Source organism: Mustela erminea, chromosome 3 (genome assembly GCF_009829155.1).
Source record: "Mustela erminea isolate mMusErm1 chromosome 3, mMusErm1.Pri, whole genome shotgun sequence".
Taxonomy (NCBI): domain Eukaryota; kingdom Metazoa; phylum Chordata; class Mammalia; order Carnivora; family Mustelidae; genus Mustela; species Mustela erminea.
The window spans coordinates 26,101,103-26,121,370 of NC_045616.1; the positions used below are offsets into that span (position 1 = coordinate 26,101,103).

Here is a 20,268-nt window from a genome sequence, read left to right on the forward strand (position 1 = left end):
GAGTGCTGACTGAAAACTGTTTCATAGAAGTAATTCAAAAATAGCAAACTATACTTTAAAAGACTTTGTCATTAAAATTGTCACAGACAGTAGCTGGCAGGCAAATTAGGGAGCTGAGCATCAGGCACTCTAGTCAGCTTATAAGATTAATCAAATATATGTCCATCAAGACTGAAATGTATACAGCTTCAGCACGGCAAAGGAACTGGCAAAGTCGCTAAGGCTGTTAGAGGTACACAACATGGACACACAGCCGTGGCCATCTCCAGGCCCTCTCCACTCTCCACCACAGGAGGGGCAAGTAGGGCAGACTGCAGAGAGCAATTCTCTATCTGCCTTCAGTTGTAAAGTAGGGTTTGCATCAAGTACCCATTCTTACCACTGTGATATCTCACTGATGATTATTCTTCCTTCTCACACGGTCTTTCGGTCTGCTCCTTCCTTCCTTTCCTTCCTTTCCCTCTTTCCTTCTCTGCCCTCCCCTCCTGTCCACTTCCCTTTCCTTTCCCTTCCCTTCCCTGGCACCCTCCCTCCCTCCCTCCCTCCCTTCCTACTTTCCTTCTCACTTTCTCATTTCTTTTTTTGTTTCTTACTGCATCAATCCAATGGTTTATAATACACTGTTCAGGACTATCATGATTACTCGTCCTTACAAGGCCTCTTCTGTTTTGTAGCCATTGTTCTATTACTTGTATCTTTTATTCCCTTCAACCAAACATCCAGGTATTATAACACTTCATACAGATTTATCCATGAACTGTAACAGGGTCACAGGTGACCATAACTTAGAACTTAAACTGATGGTGTTTGACAAGTCTGTTTTTTACTCTCTACAGAGAAGCTAGATTCACTCCTCTGTCCTCTACATAGTAATCCAAAAGTGTGCATATGGCACATTTGTGGTGTCCAATACCCCAGGCAGTAGTTATCTTCCTGGGAGATAGAAATACTAACAATATAAAGTTCTTATTGCTGTGATTAAACCTATTTAACCAACCTTTTTCTGAAATAATCCTTTCTAATTTGTCTACGCCTTAATCCCGTATCAGGTTAGCATTCTTTCATTTCTGAAAGTAAGAAAGATATACATAATGAATAAATAAAGCATGTAGTTAATCTTTCACACCTAACCTTTAGCAGAAAAAGACTGTCAAATTATCTTCTTCCCATGCGATTTATCACTGTCCTTTGTTTTCTGAAAAAGTGGAGAGTTGTCCTTGAGCCAGACAGCTTCACAGGATATTTGATGAGTTCCTAAGGATACATATGAAATGTCAAAGAAATATTGCTACTGGACATTTTAGTACCTTACTGAGATCCTTTTACTCTCCCTTCTGCTCTTTACCTGTCCCTTGTGGACTCCAGTTGCTTAGTATTTTGACAACAGTAGAATATGTTACTGATGTGACTACAAAATCTCTAGACTAAAATTTGAGCTGTTTTTAACTTAATGATAAAGGCATCAAAAACTGATTTTTAACAAAGTCTTTCCTCTCATTCCTTTGCTCTATTTTAGGCTATCTATACCTCCACGAAGTTCCAACCAGGAACTTGAATTTAGAAAAATGAGAAATAGTATATACTTGGCAAACTATGAACTGATATGACTTGACTTAATTTGGCTGCTGTGGGAGGGTAAATAAAATATGTGTGGATATTGTTCAGCACAGGGCTTGTTAAAAGGCAGCAAAGTTGTGTTCATTTCTCTTCCCATCTCCTCTTTCTGGAAATCCCACTTTGGTATCCTTCTTTGTTATCTGAATTTTGGGTTTCCTAGAAAACCATGTGTCAAAAATCTTAACCAACTGAGAAATCACTTTCTTAATAAAGCCTCTAAATCCCTATTCTTAAAGAATTTTAGTTGAATGTACTGACAGTATCTCCCATCAAAATTTCTAAAAGAGTGAGCAACTTAAACACAGTGGAAACTCAAATATTTTTTTGCATGAACAATTTATAAAAACTGAAATGGTGAATTTGGGCATGAGGTCATGGGACAAAGTCCTAGATTCATTCATAAAGATCAACTTCTTTTGGGTATGATTCAAACAGACTGTATTAAAGTAAACCAAGGTTCTAATATCAGAGGGGAGGTGCACATAATAAAAGTACAACTTTCCAACTACTTGCTGAGAGTTCTCAACTGGAAACTTTAAAGACCAAAAGTACTATAGGGGACTGGTCATAAAAATGAAGAGCACATGGTCGCTATACTATGACTCTTTCTCCAAAATTGTTCTGCAATTTAAAAACATTTATTTCAACTAGAAAATATCATTGATACCTACTGACCTGCCACTAGGATGACATGCTGGCTTTGGAGCTGCATATTCACATAACTTTGGGGAGCATACATCCCAGTTTGCCTAGGACAGCCTTGGTTTGTAGTATGAGCAACCCCACACTGCCACAGACAAAATGGAATGCAGGACTCAGCATTTCATTACATTCTCTGGTAAAATAGCCTCACAACAGGGTATTATTAACTTTTACCAGCTTTTTTGCTTTTTGTATCTTTACATTTTAACTTACTATTTAAGCATTAAAGTCAAAGAGATAAATCTTATTAAAATTCTTTGAATTACAAATAAGACCTTCGCCTTTATCTAACCAGTGAGACTACTTACAATCTTATCTATGATGCTTAAAGTCTGACCACTACCAACCATCCTCATCCTCTTCCCTATGTCAGGAAAAGCACTACAGTTAGACTGACTTGAAACCATCCAATAACTTCTTGTGTATTATATTTACCTACATACATATGTAACATATAAAAAAAAGAATGATCTTGTAATTGAAGAGAGTGTTCACATAAATATCACACTGTAGGAAGTAACAGTTCAATTTCCTTTTTCCACTCAACATTTTCAAAATGGTCATTGTGGAGGTAAAGAAATCAATTAATTTTTACATGTTGGCCTCATTTTTTCCCCCAATTTGATGACCTTGCCAATATGATCTAACAACTCATTTGTCTACTCATTTTAATTTTTTCTTGGTTAATTTTGGTTCCCTATATGGCCTTAAAAAATTGTCATGTTGGGGACACCTGAATGGCTCAATTGGTTGGTTAAGTGTCTGACTACTGACTTCAGCTCAGGATTATGACCTCAGGTTGTGAGCTCAAACCCTCTATCAGGCTCTGAGCTCTGCAAGGAGCCTACTTAAGATTCTCTTTCTCCCTCCTTCTGCTCCTCCCTTCCTGAGTTCTCTCTCTCTAAGAAAGAAAGGAGGAAAAAAAAAAAAAGAAAGTGAGAGAAGAGGAGAGAGGAAGGAAGGAAGGAAGGAAGGAAGGAAGGAAGGAAGGAAAATAGAAAAAAAGAAAACTGTCATTTCCTCTAGATGTTTTAATTTTTTTTTTCCATAAAGTCCATCATCACCTTTGTACTACTATCTGGTAGCACTACAAGTAATAACAAATTGAAGTCATGTGTGCTTTTTGCTTTCTTCTTGATGACATTTACCAAAGGTTCTCATTACTTTCAAAAGAATAATATTAGATTCATGGATAAAATCTCCTGAGATTTATATTTACTTATATTTCATTTTTGTGCTCGCTTCAGCAGCACATATACTAAAATATTTCATTTTTAATATTTCTGTCTTTTTTTCTATTTCAGTAATTAATTTCTTCTGAATTAGATGGAGGTACATTATTATTTTTAGTCTCATTTCACTTGCTTTCAATATTTCATTCAGTGTACCACGTATTTAAGTCCTAAATTTTTTGAGCACACTGCTTTACCCACACCCACAAATTTGGATATGTGATACCCATACACTTGACTTGTTCAATTATGAACATCTTATAATAGCCATCTGCATTTCCAGTTGAACAAACACATCATTTAGAGTTGTATTTTTATTTTCCAAGTGAGTATTTTCCTGAGTATTGATATCTAATTACATTATGCTGGGCTCAGGAAATGTATCTGCAGGAAAACAATTTTTGCTGTTTGTTAAGATTTACTCCAAGGTTAAACATAAACAATTTGGGAAAATATTTTTATTTGTTTGAAAATAATGTATATTCTATATTTTGGGAGTAGGAATTTTGTGCAAGTCTATTAGGTCGATCCTAGTATTGAGGCTATAATTTTCAATAATCTTAATTTATTCTTAATCTTTTAAGCAGTCTTTCTGAGTGATAGATATTAAAATTTCCTACTATGTTCGTAGATTTTATATTTTTCAAATTGTCTGATAAATTTCAAACAAATTGGTTAGGTGCATAAAGGTGCTATTACATGTTTTTGTTCTTCATGATAAATTGTTCTTATTATGTGGGAAACACTTATCCATGTTCCTCTGCATATTCAGTGTTGTAATGAACATAAATATAACATCTATTATCTGGAATTATCCAGATTGACGGGTTTTTTTAATTAGTTTCTCATTTTTTAAAAAATGAGTACCTAAAAATACATACCTTTAACATAATCACATTCACTGTGGTTCCTGATCTATTTGTCATATCTTTTACTGTATTATTTTGTCATTTTTATTTTTACTATGCTTTTTGGTTTTTCTTCTTTTGTGCTTTTCTTTCTTTCCTTTTATTTATTTAATTATTTATTTTTTGCTTGTGTCTTTGTTCTTTTTTCCTCTATTGGTTTTACATATACACTATACTTCTTTCTTCTAGTCCTTATGAAATTGCTATCGCTTGCATGTTTTTTTTAAGATTGTATTTATTTATTTGAGAGAAAGACAGTGAGAGAGAGCATGAGAGGGGAGAAGGTCAGAGGGAGAAGCAGACTCCCCTTGGAGCTGGGAGCCCGATGTGGGACTCAATTCTGGGACTCCAGGATCATGACCTGAGCCGAAGGCAGTTGCTTAACCAACTGAGCCCCCCAGGCGCCCACTTACATTTTTTTTTAATAGCATCTAGAGTTCATCAATATGGTCTCCACTTCAAAAGAACAGTAATATGCTGTATCTATCTTTTTCCTTTTCTCTACTTGCTTCTGTCTTTCAATTTCCCATACTGATATAGTTTGGAATTTTCATTTCAAATTGTTTTTAAGCATTTTAAAGATTCTGTACTTAGAGTTAGCAAAGTTTCCTAATTCATTTTCTCTGCACTAATTTTTGAATTTCATTATTAGCTCATTCATTTTTATTTTGCTAGTAATTTTGCTTTGTTTTTATTTTTATTTATTATTTATTATTAATAATTATATCATATGTTTAATTAAAATTATTGCATGTAATAGTTATTATATATTATATATCATATATGATATATAAGTGTACATCATCAATATTATTAATATTTTTATTTTTAATTTAATGTAATTAAAATTAAATTTTTATTTTAAATTTATAATTTGATTTATTTTATTTTATTTTTATTTTGCTAACTGTAATTGCTTTAGTAATTTTTCAGGGGATGCTTTATCTTTGAAATCAAGCAATTTTAAATTTTTGTCATAATAATTTGAAATCTATTGGAAATGACTAGGTTTTTTATTTTAATAATTTGTAAGCTTAATTATCTGATTTTAGTTATGTACTTACCAATACAAGCACAAATTTACAAAATATATTTGGCTCCATATTTCTTTAGAAAGTTGCCTTTGACTACCACTGACCCTCACTATGAACAATTAGGAAATTTTAATACTCCAATTTTTCTTTCCTCATTTTCTTCTCTATCACCTGATTTGGGATGGTTTTATAATTCTTCCTATATCAAGTGTTTATCTTCAAAGTTTCTGGAATTATACTTTGTACTTACTACTTTCCCTATTAGTTCAAACATTACCTAAAACTGAAAGTCAGTATACTTCTACCACCAAAATCAATTATGACTTAAAAGCTCTAATTCTAATTGCGTTTGTTCCATATTTTTCCTTAAAGAAACACAGAATGCGAAGATGGCGGAGAAGTAGCAGGCTGAGACTGCTTCAGCTAGCCGCAGATCAGCTAGATAGCTTATCTAAAGATTGCAAACACCTGAAAATCCATCGGCAGATCGAAGAAAAGAACAACAGCAATTCTGGAAACAGAAAAACAACCACTTTCTGAAAGGTAGGACCGGCGGAGAAGTGAATCCAAAGCGACGGGAAGATAGACCCCGGGGGGAGGGGCCGGCTCCCGGCAAGCGGCGGAGCAACGGCGCACAAAATCAGGACTTTTAAAAGTCTGTTCCGCTGAGGGACATCGCTCCAGAGGCTAAACCGGGGCGAAGCCCACGCGGGTTCAGCGTGGCCTCAGGTCCCGCAGGGTCACAGAAGGATCAGGGGTGTCTGAGTGTCGCAGACCTTGCGGGTATTGGAACGGGAAAGCCGGCTACAGAGACAGAGCCGACAGTAAGCTCACAGCTCGGTGTTACCTTGAACTGGTCGCAGGCTCGGAGAGCTCGGAGCGCGGCCGGAGGTCAGGCAGACGGGAGTAACTGGGCGCTGTTCTCTGACGGCGCACTGAGGAGTGCGGCCCTGGGCTCTCGGCTCCTCCGGGCCGGAGACCAGGAGGCCGCCATTTGTATTCCCGTCCTCCGGAACTCTACGGAAAGCGCTCAGGGAACAAAAGCTCCTGAAAGCAAACCCGAGCGGATTACTCACCCCGGCCCCGGGTAAGGGCGGTGTAATTCCGCCTGGGGCAAAGACACTTGAGAATCACTACAACAGGCCCCTCCCCCAGAAGATCAACAAGAAATCCAGCCGAGACCAAGTTCACCTACCAAGGAGTGCGGTTTCAATACCAAGGAGAGCAGCAGAATTCCAGAGGAGGAGAAAGCCAAGCACGGAACTCATGGCTTTTTCCCTGTGATTTTTTTTTAGTCTTGCAGTTAATTTAATTTTTTTTCTTTTTCATTTTTTGTTTTTTGTTTTTTTTTTTTTCTCGCCTTCGGGTAAAATTTTTTTTTTTTTTTTAACTGTTACCTTTTTCTTTTTTAACGATTTTTTACTAGTTTAATATATATATTTTTTCTTTTTTACATTTTTCTTAGGTGTTTTCCTTTTTTTTTTAATTCTTTTCTTTTCTTTTTTCTTTTTTCTTTTCTTTTTTTTTTTTTCTTTTTTCTTTTTTTTCTTTCTTCCTTTTTGAACCTCTTTTTATCCCCTTTCTCCCCCCTCACGATTTTGGATCTCTTCTAATTTGGTTAAAGCATTTTTTCCTGGGGTTGTTGCCACCCTTTTAGTATTTTACTTGCCCCTTCATATACTCTTATCTGGACAAAATGACAAGACAGAAAAATTCAACACAAAAAAAAGAACAAGAGGCAGTACCGAAGGCTAGGGACCTAATCAATACAGACATTGGTAATATGTCAGATCTAGAGTTCAGAATGACAATTCTCAAGGTTCTAGCCGGGCTCGAAAAAGGCATGGAAGATATTAGAGAAACCCTCTCGAGAGATATAAAAGCCCTTTCTGGAGAAATAAAAGAACTAAAATCTAACCAAGTTGAAATCAAAAAAGCTATTAATGAAGTGCAATCAAAAATGGAGGCTCTCACTGCTAGGATAAATGAGGCAGAAGAAAGAATTAGTGATATAGAAGACCAAATGACAGAGAATAAAGAAGCTGAGCAAAAGAGGGACAAACAGCTACTGGACCATGAGGGGAGAATTCGAGAGATAAGTGACACCATAAGACGAAACAACATTAGAATAATTGGGATTCCAGAAGAAGAAGAAAGAGAGAGGGGAGCAGAAGGTATACTGGAGAGAATTATTGGGGAGAATTTCCCCAATATGGCAAAGGGAACGAGCATCAAAATTCAGGAGGTTCAGAGAACGCCCCTCAAAATCAATAGGAATAGGCCCACACCCCGTCACCTAATAGTAAAATTTACAAGTCTCAGTGACAAAGAGAAAATCCTGAAAGCAGCCCGGGAAAAGAAGTCTGTAACATACAATGGTAAAAATATTAGATTGGCAGCTGACTTATCCACAGAGACCTGGCAGGCCAGAAAGAGCTGGCATGATATTTTCAGAGCACTAAACGAGAAAAACATGCAGCCAAGAATACTCTATCCAGCTAGGCTATCATTGAAAATAGAAGGAGAGATTAAAAGCTTCCAGGACAAACAAAAACTGAAAGAATTTGCAAATACCAAACCAGCTCTACAGGAAATATTGAAAGGGGTCCTCTAAGCAAAGAGAGAGCCTACAAGTGGTAGGTAGATCAGAAAGGAACAGAGACCATATACAGTAACAGTCACCTTACAGGCAATACAATGGCACTAAATTCATATCTCTCAATAGTTACCCTGAATGTTAATGGGCTAAATGCCCCTGTCAAAAGACACAGGGTATCAGAATGGATCAAAAAACAAAACCCATCTATATGTTGCCTCCAAGAAACTCATTTTAAGCCCGAAGACACCTCCAGATTTAAAGTGAGGGGGTGGAAAAGAATTTACCATGCTAATGGACATCAGAAGAAAGCAGGAGTGGCAATCCTTATATCAGATCAATTAGATTTTAAGCCAAAGACTATAATAAGAGATGAGGAAGGACACTATATCATACTCAAAGGGTCTGTCCAACAAGAAGATTTAACAATTTTAAATATCTATGCTCCCAACGTGGGAGCAGCCAACTATATAAACCAATTAATAACAAAATCAAAGAAACACATCAACAATAATACAATAATAGTAGGGGACTTTAACACTCCCCTCACTGAAATGGACAGATCATCCAAGCAAAAGATCAGCAAGGAAATAAAGGCCTTAAACGACACACTGGACCAGATGGACATCACAGATATATTCAGAATATTTCATCCCAAAGCAACAGAATACACATTCTTCTCTAGTGCACATGGAACATTCTCCAGAATAGATCACATCCTCGGTCCTAAATCAGGACTCAACCGGTATCAAAAGATTGGGATCATTCCCTGCATATTTTCAGACCACAATGCTCTAAAGCTAGAACTCAACCACAAAAGGAAGTTTGGAAAGAACCCAAATACATGGAGACTAAACAGCATCCTTCTAAAGAATGAATGGGTCAACCGGGAAATTAAAGAAGAATTGAAAAAAATCATGGAAACAAAAGATAATGAAAATACAACGGTTCAAAATCTGTGGGACACAACAAAGGCAGTCCTGAGAGGAAAATATATAGCGGTTCAAGCCTTTCTCAAGAAACAAGAAAGGTCTCAGGTACACAACCTAACCCTACACCTAAAGGAGCTGGAGAAAGAACAAGAAAGAAACCCTAAGCCCAGCAGGAGAAGAGAAATCATAAAGATCAGAGCAGAAATCAATGAAATAGAAACCAAAAAAACAATAGAACAAATCAACGAAACTAGGAGCTGGTTCTTTGAAAGAATTAATAAAATTGATAAACCCCTGGCCCGACTTATCAAAAAGAAAAGAGAAAGGACCCAAATAAATAAAATCATGAATGAAAGAGGAGAGATCACAACTAACACCAAATAAATACAAACTATTATAAGAACATACTATGAGCAACTCTACGCCAATAAATTTGACAATCTGGAAGAAATGGATGCATTCCTAGAAACATATAAACTACCACAACTGAACCAGGAAGAAATAGAAAGCCTGAACAGACCCATAACCAGTAAGGAGATTGAAACAGTCATTAAAAATCTCCAAACAAACAAAAGCCCAGGGCCAGACGGCTTCCCGGGGGAATTCTACCAAACATTTAAAGAAGAACTAATTCCTATTCTCCTGAAACTGTTCCAAAAAATAGAAATGGAAGGAAAACTTCCAAACTCATTTTATGAGGCCAGCATCACCTTGATCCTAAAACCAGACAAGGATCCCACCAAAAAAGAGAGCTATAGACCGATATCCTTGATGAACACAGATGCGAAAATACTCAACAAAATACTAGCCAATAGGATTCAACAGTACATTAAAAAGATTATTCACCACGACCAAGTGGGATTTATTCCAGGGCTGCAAGGTTGGTTCAACATCCGCAAATCAGTCAATGTGATACAACACATCAATAAAAGAAAGAACAAGAACCATATGATACTCTCAATAGATGCTGAAAAAGCATTTGACAAAGTACAGCATCCCTTCCTGATCAAAACTCTTCAAAGTGTAGGGATAGAGGGCACATACCTCAATATCATCAAAGCCATCTATGAAAAACCCACCGCAAATATCATTCTCAATGGAGAAAAACTGAAAGCTTTTCCGCTAAGGTCAGGAACACGGCAGGGATGTCCATTATCACCACTGCTATTCAACATAGTACTAGAGGTCCTAGCCTCAGCAATCAGACAACAAAAGGAAATTAAAGGCATCCAAATCGGCAAAGAAGAAGTCAAATTATCACTCTTCGCAGATGATATGATACTATATGTGGAAAACCCAAAAGACTCCACTCCAAAACTGCTAGAACTTATACAGGAATTCAGTAAAGTGTCAGGATATAAAATCAATGCACAGAAATCAGTTGCATTTCTCTACACCAACAGCAAGACAGAAGAAAGAGAAATTAAGGAGTCAATCCCATTTACAATTGCACCCAAAACCATAAGATACCTAGGAATAAACCTAACCAAAGAGACACAGAATCTATACTCAGAAAACTATAAAGTACTCATGAAAGAAATTGAGGAAGACACAAAGAAATGGAAAAATGTTCCATGCTCCTGGATTGGAAGAATAAATATTGTGAAAATGTCTATGCTACCTAAAGCAATCTACACATTTAATGCAATTCCTATCAAAGTACCATCCATCTTTTTCAAAGAAATGGAACAAATAATGCTAAAATTTATATGGAACCAGAAAAGACCTCGAATAGCCAAAGGGATATTGAAAAAGAAAGCCAACGTTGGTGGCATCACAATTCCGGATTTCAAGCTCTATTACAAAGCTGTCGTCATCAAGACAGCATGGTACTGGCACAAAAACAGACACATAGATCAATGGAACAGAATAGAGAGCCCAGAAATAGACCCTCAACTCTATGGTCAACTAATCTTCGACAAAGCAGGAAAGAATGTCCAATGGCAAAAAGACAGCCTCTTCAATAAATGGTGCTGGGAAAATTGGAGAGCCACATGCAGAAAAATGAAATTGGACCATTTCCTTACACCACACACAAAAATAGACTCAAAATGGATGAAGGACCTCAATGTGCGAAAGGAATCCATCAAAATCCTTGAGGAGAACACAGGCAGCAACCTCTTTGACCTCAACCGCAGCAACATCTTCCTAGGAACAACGCAAAAGGCAAGGGAAGCAAGGGCAAAAATGAACTATTGGGATTTCATCAAGATCAAAAGCTTTTGCACAGCAAAGGAAACAGTTAACAAAATCAAAAGACAACTGACAGAATGGGAGAAGATATTTGCAAATGACATATCAGATAAAGGACTAGTGTCCAGAATCTATAAAGAACTTAGCAAACTCAACACCCAAAGAACAAATAATCCAATCAAGAAATGGGCAGAGGACATGAACAGACATTTCTGCAAAGAAGACATCCAGATGGCCAACAGACACATGAAAAAGTGCTCCATATCACTCGGCATCAGGGAAATACAAATCAAAACCACAATGAGATATCACCTCACACCAGTCAGAATGGCTAAAATAAACAAGTCAGGAAATGACAGATGCTGGCGAGGATGCGGAGAAAGGGGAACCCTCCTACACTGTTGGTGGGAATGCAAGCTGGTGCAGCCACTCTGGAAAACAGCATGGAGGTTCCTCAAAATGTTGAAAATAGAACTGCCCTATGACCCAGCAATTGCACTATTGGGTATTTACCCTAAGGATACAAACGTAGTGATCCAAAGGGGCACATGCACCCGAATGTTTATAGCAGCAATGTCCACAATAGCCAAACTATGGAAAGAACCTAGATGTCCATCAACAGATGAATGGATCAAGAAGATGTGGTATATATACACAATGGAATACTATGCAGCCATCAAAAGAAATGAAATCTTGCCATTTGCGACAACATGGATGGAACTAGAGCGTATCATGCTTAGCAAAATAAGTCAAACAGAGAAAGACAACTATCATATGATCTCCCTGATATGAGGAAGTGGTGTTGCAACATGGGGGCTTATTGGGTAGGAGAAGAATAAATGAAACAAGATGGGATTGGGAGGGAGACAAACCATAAGTGACTTTTAATCTCACAAAACAAACTGAGGGTTGCTGGGGGGAGGGGGTTTGGGAGAAGGGGGTGGGATTATGGACATTGGGGAGGGTATGTGCTTTGGTGAGTGCTGTGAAGTGTGTAAACCTGGTGATTCACAGACCTGTACCCCTGGGGATAGAGTATTATGCCTCCATCAGAAAGGATGAATGCCCAACTTTTGTAGCAACATGGACGGGACTGGAAGAGATTATGCTGAGTGAAATAAGTCAAGCAGAGAGAGTCAATTATCATATGGTTTCACTTATTTGTGGAGCATAACAAATAGCATGGAGGACATGGGGACTTAGAGTGGAGAAGGGAGTTGGGGGAAATTGGAAGGGGAGGTGAACCATGAGAGACTATGGACTCTGAAAAACAATCTGAGGGTTTTGAAGGGACGGGGGGTGGGAGGTTGGGGTACCAGGTGGTGGGTATTATAGAGGGCACGGATTGCATGGAGCACGGGGTGTGGTGCAAAAATAATGAATACTGTTATGCTGGAAATAAAAAAAAAATAAAAAAATTAAAAAAAAAAAAGAAAAAAAAAAGAAACACAGAATGCTCGTTTGTAAAGCTACGGATGTCAAGACCTCTACTGTCTGTGGGAAGTGAAGGTGAATTCAATTAAAACTTACTAAGGGATAAGATGTCTACAAGTATTTATACTACTTAAATCCTCCACCACTTTTTTTTTTTTAAAGATTTTATGTATTTATTTGACAGCTAGAGATCACAAGTAGGCAGAGAGGCAGGCCGTGGCAGGGTGGGAGGAGGGGAAGCAGGCACCCCGATGAACAGAGAGCCTGATGCGGGGCTCAATCCCAGAACTCTGAGATCAAGACCTGAGCCAAAGGCAGAGGCTTTAACCCACTGAGCCACCCAGGCGCCCCTCCTCCACCACTTTTTATTTCCAAGCTTTTCAGGTCTACCCACTTAAAAAAAAAAAAAGAAAGAAAGAAAAAGAAAAACTATCTCAGAGATAGTTTATAACATCAATCTACTAGGAATTAATTTTATGACATCTTAACTCCCTAGTTTTCATAGCAGATAATTCTAGGACAAGGGGGAAGAAAATCCTAGGATGTGCAGGAATAACTACGTTGCAGAAGTACCTAAATAGAAGACCCCCAAAATCATGCCTCCTGATTCTATACCTGAAGTAAGAAACAAATTATTCTGAACCCCAAATGTTGGAGGCCACGGCATGGCTGGAGTGGAGGACCAAAGCAGGGCCTGACTTGTGTCTCCTTCAAAGTCCGGACACCTTGACAAGGTTAAGGACGGGAAAGTTGAGTGCACTGAGAAAGGGTCTGTGCTATGTGTCCTGGGCTCGCCTACGTGACTTCCCACACACTCTCCCTGCAGTAGGGAACAATGTGGCCAGAGTCCTGAGTTCTTAGTTAATCCTTGTTGTTCTGTACCTCCCATGACCCACTCCCTGGATGACTGTCTTGCTAATGGCTTTAGCCTAAACTACCTGGGCTCAAGAGGTTTGCTTGTAGTTAATGTAAACTTGTTATAGGAACTTGCGGTCATCTGACTAGGTACTGATGTAATGCTCCTCCTATTCTGGTTTGCCTTATAAATGCTTGTAAGACGTGGAATAAATCTGGCACTGTTGGTCATCCTCTTCAGTGTCCCTCCTGTCCCCATCTCTTTGTCTCTTAACTTTTTTTTTTTTTTCATCATCCTCTTAGCCCCCACGGTTACCCTGGTCAATTCGTCGCGCTGGCCGCAACACCCAAATAAATTTCCAAAAAGAAAGGTAGAATGGAAATCAGAGTAAGAATAGTAATCCTGGGACGCCTGGGTGGCTCAGTTGGTTAAGCAGCTGCCTTCGGCTCAGGTCATGATCCCAGCATCCTGGGATCGTGTCCCACATCGGGCTCCTTGCTCAGCAGGGAGCCTGCTTCTCCCTCTGCCTCTGCCTGCCATCTGTCTGCCTGTGCTCGCTCTCTCCCACTCTCTCTCTGATAAATAAATAAAAAATCTTTAAAAAAAAAAGAAAAAAGAAGAAGAATCCTGAAAAAGGGACGCCTGGGTGGCTCAGTCAGTTTAGCTGCTGCGTTCAGCTCGGGTCATGATCCCAGGTCCTGGGATGGAGTCCGCATCTGGCTCCTTACACAGTGGGGAGCCTGCTTCTCTCTCTGCCTCTGCCTGCTTGTTCTCTCTCTCTCTCTCATTCTGGCAAATAAATCAATAAATTAAATCTATATGGAAAAAAATAATAATCTGAAAAAATACTGCAATTATGTAGACCACTACATTGACAATGAAAAACTAAGTTATAGGAAGGGTTGGATTTTAAAATAGCAAAAAGATGGGAAAATATTCAAAGTAGTACGAAATGCAAGGGTTAGCAATTATTGCATGTAGGGAGTAAGGGAGATAAAGGAATTAAAATCATTCCAAGTATCCACTGCAACCACTGAAATGGCTTATTATCTTTACTACTTGTCAGCTGACAAGACTAATACGTGCTGGCTATAAAATATTTAAGGATAATGGAACTATGTAACATAGAAAGAAGATCCCATGATCCAAGCCCAAAGTAAAAGACAAAAAGACAAATTAGATTTTTTTAAAGCATACAGAACAATGTTTTTATATTTGTTTTGTGTTTCTGTTTTTAGGCATTTGTAATATTTAATAGTTTGGGATTCCTTTTGACAAAAAGAAGCTGACAAATGGGACACAATTTGTTTAACTTATCCCTTATCAGGCAACAATTTTCTTATTTCCAGTTTTTCCACAATTTGCACATGAGGGTACAATGAATACTCTCAGTGGATATGTAAACATATCTGTATACATTTGTGAAGTGTACCCATAGTTCTCAAAATAAGATTGCTAAATCAGGCATATCACTAAATTTCTATAAAAATCACTAGAATATTAGGGTATTATACACCTATCAAGGGCACTGGCCTTTCCCCCTACAATGTCATCAACACTTGATAAGAAATTAAATATGTTGACTTTAACAGTTGTTAAAACATTCTATTGGAAACACTCCAACCTATTGCCCCAGGACAGCAGAAGGAAGAAGAATGTACTGAAAACAATGGTATTGACAGGACAGAGAGGTGCCTGGCTGGCTCAGTCAGTGGAGAATGCAGCTCTTGATCTCAGGGTTGTGAATTCGAGCCCCATACTGGGTGTAGAGATGACTTAAAATATATTTTTTAAAGACTTATGTATTTATTTTAGTCAGAGAGAGAGTGTGTGTGAGCATTTATTTCATGCACATGTGCACAGGGGAGAGGGGCAGAGGGAGAGAGAGAGAATCTCAAGCAGACACTCTGCTGAGCTTGAGCCCAAAGCTGGGCTCCTCTCATGATCCTGAGATCATGACCTGACCTGAAATCAAGGGTCAGAGACATAATGGACTGAGCCACCTAGGCAACCCAAAAATAAAATCTGAAAAACAAAACAAAACAAAAACAGCATTGACAGGAGAGAGACACAAATGCAAATGTGAATCCTAAAATCCTAACTAAAGAAACAGTTGAGGGTTATGATGAAAAGAGTAGTCCACATGGTTTTTTTTTTGTTGTTGTTGTTGTTTTAATTTTTTATTTTTTATAAACATATATTTTTATCCCCAGGGGTACAGGTCTGTGAATCAGCAGGTTTACACACTTCACAGCACTCACCAAAGCACATACCCTCCCCAATGTCCATAATCCCACCCCCTTCTCCCAACCCCCCTCCCCCCAGCAACCCTCAGTTTCTTTTGTGAGATTAAGAGTCACTTATGGTTTGTCTCCCTCCCAATCCCATCTTGTTTCATTGATTCTTCTCCTACCCACTTAAGCCCCCATGTTGCATCACCACTTCCTCATATCACGGAGATCATATGATAGTTGTCTTTCTCTGCTTGACTTATTTCGCTAAGCATGATACGCTCTAGTTCCATCCATGTTGTCGCAAATGGCAAGATTTCATTTCTTTTGATGGCTGCATAGTATTCCATTGTGTGTATATATACCACATCTTCTTGATCCATTCATCTGTTGATGGACATCTAGGTTCTTTCCATAGTTTGACTATTGTGGACATGGCTGCTATAAACATTCGGGTGCACGTGCCCCTTTGGATTACTACGTTTGTATCTTTAGGGCAATTGCTGGGTCATAGGGCAGTTCTATTTTCAACATTTTGAGGAACCTCCATGCTGTTTTCCAGAGTGGCTGCACCAGCTGCATTCTCACCAAGAGTGTAGGAGGGTTCCCCTTTCTCCGCATCCTCGCCAGCATCTTTCATTTCCTGACTTGTTGATTTTAGCCATTCTGACTGGTGTGAGGTGATATCTCATTGTGGTTTTGATTTGTATTTCCCTGATGCCGAGTGATATGGAGCACTTTTTCATGTGTCTGTTGGCCATCTGGATGTCTTCTTTGCAGAAATGTTTGTTCATGTCCTCTGCCCATTTCTTGATTGGATTATTTGTTCTTTGGGTGTTGACTTTGCTAAGTTCTTTATAGATTCTGGACACTAGTCCTTTATCTGATATGTCGTTTGCAAATATCTTCTCCCATTCTGTCAGTTGTCTTTTGATTTTGTTAACTGTTTCCTTTGCTGTGCAAAATCTTTTGATCTTGATGAAATCCCAATAGTTCATTTTTGCCCTTGCTTCCCTTGCCTTTGGCGTTGTTCCTAGGAAGAAGTTGCTGCAGCTGAGGTCGAAGAGGTTGCTGCCTGTGTTCTCCTCAAGGATTTTGATGGATTCCTTTCGCACATTGAGGCCCTTTATCCATTTTGAGTCTATTTTTGTGTGTGGTGTAAGGAAATGGTCCAATTTCATTTTTCTGCATGTGGCTGTCCAATTTTCCCAACACCATTTATTGAAGAGGCTGTCTTTTTTCCATTGGACATTCTTTCCTGCTTTGTCGAAGATTAGTTGGCTGTAGAGTTGAGGGTCTATTTCTGGGCTCTCTATTCTGTTCCATTGATCTATGTGTCTGTTTTGTGCCAGTACCATGCTGTCTTGATGATGACAGCTTTGTAATAGAGCTTGAAGTCCGGAATTGTGGCTTTCTTTTTCAATATCCCTTTGGCTATTCGAGGTCTTTTCTGGTTCCATATAAATTTTAGAATTATTTGTTCCATTTCTTTGAAAAAGATGGATGGTACTTTGATAGGAATTGCATTAAATGTATAGATTGCTTTAGGTAGCATAGACATTTTCATTATAATTATTCTTCCAATCCGGGAGCATGGAACGTTTTTCCATTTCTTTGTGTCTTCCTCAATTTCTTTCATGAGTACTTTATAGTTTTCTGAGTATAGATTCTGTGCCTCTTTGCTTAGGTTTATTCCTAGGTATCTTATGGTTTTGGGTGCAATTGTAAATGGGATTGACTCCTTAATTTCTCTTTCTTCTGTCTTGCTGTTGGTGTAGAGAAATGCAACTCATTTCTGTGCATTGATTTTATATCCTGACACTTTACTGAATTCCTGTATAAGTTCTAGCAGTTTTGGAGTGGAGTCTTTTGGGTTTTCCACATATAGTATCATATCATCTGCGAAGAGTGATAATTTGACTTCTTCTTTGCCGATTTGGATGCCCTTAATTTCCTTTTGTTGTCTGATTGCTGAGGCTAGAACCTCTAGTACTATGTTGAATAGCAGTGGTGATAATGGACATCCCTCCCGTGTTCCTGACCTTAGCAGAAAAGCTTTCAGTTTTTCTCCATTGAGAATGATATTAGCGGTGGGTTTTTCATAGATGGCTTTGATGATAGTGAGGTATGTGCCCTCTATCCCTACACTTTGAAGAGTTTTGATCAGGAAGGGATGCTGTACTTTGTCAAATGCTTTTTCAGCATCTATTGAGAGTATCATATGGTTCTTGTTCTTTCTTTTATTGATGTGTTGTATCACATTGACTGATTTGCGGATGTTGAACCAACCTTGCAGCCCTGGAATAAATCCCACTTGGTCGTGGTGAATAATCCTTTTAATGTACTGTTGAATCCTATTGGCTAGTATTTTGTTGAGTATTTTCGCATCTGTGTTCATCAAGGATATTGGGCTATAGCTCTCTTTTTTTGATGGGATCCTTGTCTGGCTTTGGGATCAAGGCGATGCTGGCCTCATAAAATGAGTTTGGAAGTTTTCCTTCCATTTCTATTTTTTGGAACAGTTTCAGGAGAATAGGAATTAGTTCTTCTTTAAATGTTTGGTAGAATTCCCCCCGGGAAGCCGTCTGAACCTGGGCTTTTGTTTGTTTGGAGATTTTTAATGACTGTTTCAATCTCCTTACTGGTTATGGGTCTGTTCAGGCTTTCTATTTCTTCCTGGTTCAGTTGTGGTAGTTTATATATTTCTAGGAATGCATCCATTTCTTCCAGATTGTCAAATTTATTGGCATAGAGTTGCTCATAGTATGTTCTTATAATATTTGTATTTCTTTGGTGTTTGTTGTGATCTCTCCTCTTTCATTCATGATTTTATTTATTTGGGTCCTTTCTCTTTTCTTTTTGATAAGTCGGGCCAGGGGTTTATCAATTTTATTAATTCTTTCAAAGAACCAGCTCCTAGTTTCGTTGATTTGTTCTATTGTTTTTTTTGGTTTCTATTTTATTGATTTCTGCTCTGATCTTTATGATTTCTCTTCTCCTGCTGGGCTTAGGGTTTCTTTCTTGTTCTTTCTCCAGCTCCTTTAGGTGTAGGGTTAGGTTGTGTACCTGAGACCTTTCTTGTTTCTTGAGAAAGGCTTGTACCGCTATATATTTTCCTCTCAGGACTGCCTTTGTTGTGTCCCACAGATTTTGAACCGTTGTATTTCATTATCATTTGTTTCCATGATTTTTTTTCAATTCTTCTTTAATTTCCCGGTTGACCCATTCATTCCTTAGAAGGATGCTGTTTAGTCTCCATGTATTTGGGTTCTTTCCAAACTTCCTTTTGTGGTTGAGTTCTAGCTTTAGAGCATTGTGGTCTGAAAATATGCAGAGAATGATCCCAATCTTTTGATACCGGTTGAGTCCTGATTTAGGACCGAGGATGTGATCTATTCTGGAGAATGTTCCATGTGCACTAGAGAAGAATGTGTATTCTGTTGCTTTGGGATGAAATGTTCTGAATATATCTGTGATGTCCATCTGGTCCAGTGTGTCGTTTAAGGCCTTTATTTCCTTGCTGATCTTTTGCTTGGATGATCTGTCCATTTCAGTGAGGGGAGTGTTAAAGTCCCCTACTATTATTGTATTATTGTTAATGTGTTTCTTTGATTTTGTTATTTTTGGTTTATATACTTGGCTGCTCCCACGTTGGGGGCATAGATATTTAAAATTGTTAAATCTTCTTGTTGGACATATCCTTTGAGTATGATATAGTGTCCTTCCTCATCTCTTATTATAGTCTTTGGCTTAAAATCTAATTGATCTGATATAAGGATTGCCACTCCTGCTTTCTTCTGATGTCCATTAGCATGGTCAATTCTTTTCCACCGCCTCACTTTAAATCTGGAGGTGTCTTCGGGCCTAAAATGAGTTTCTTGGAGGCAACATATAGATGGGTTTTGTTTTTTTATCCATTCTGATACCCTGTGTCTTTTGACAGGGGCATTTAGCCCATTAACATCCAGGGTAACTATTGAGAGATATGAATTTAGTGCCATTGTATTGCCTGTCCGGTGACTGTTACTGTATATGGTCTCTGTTCCTTTCTGATCTACCACTTGTAGGCTCTCTCTTTGCTTAGAGGACCCCTTTCAATATTTCCTGTAGAGCTGGTTTGGTGTTTGCAAATTCTTTCAGTTTTTGTTCGTCCTGGAAGCTTTTAATCTCTCCTTCTATTTTCAATGATAGCCTAGCTGGATATAGTATTCTTGGCTGCATGATTTTCTCGTTTAGTGCTCTGAAAATATCATGCCAGCTCTTTCTGGCCTGCCAGGTCTCTGTGGATAAGTCAGCTGCCAATCTAATATTTTTACCATTGTATGTTACAGACTTCTTTTCCCGGGCTGCTTTCAGGATTTTCTCTTTGTCACTGAGACTTGTAAATTTTACTATTAGATGACGGGGTGTGGGCCTATTCTTAATTGATTTTGAGGGGCATTCTCTGAACGTCCTGATATTTGATGCTCGTACCCTTTGCCATATAGGGGAAATTCTCCCCAATAATTCTCTCCAATATACCTTCTGCTCCCC

The 20,268-nt window shown here is 38.4% G+C and overlaps 1 long non-coding RNA gene across 1 annotated transcript in view; it reads right to left on the reverse strand.

Moving 5' to 3' along the window:
• The window catches only part of LOC116586003, a 164,784-nt gene that overhangs the window by 139,354 nt on the left and 5,162 nt on the right, over positions 1 to 20,268 (reverse strand). The window contains exon 2 of the long non-coding RNA XR_004283843.1: positions 998 to 1,067. This is a non-coding gene — a long non-coding RNA (uncharacterized LOC116586003). The remainder of the gene's footprint in view (positions 1 to 997; positions 1,068 to 20,268) is intronic.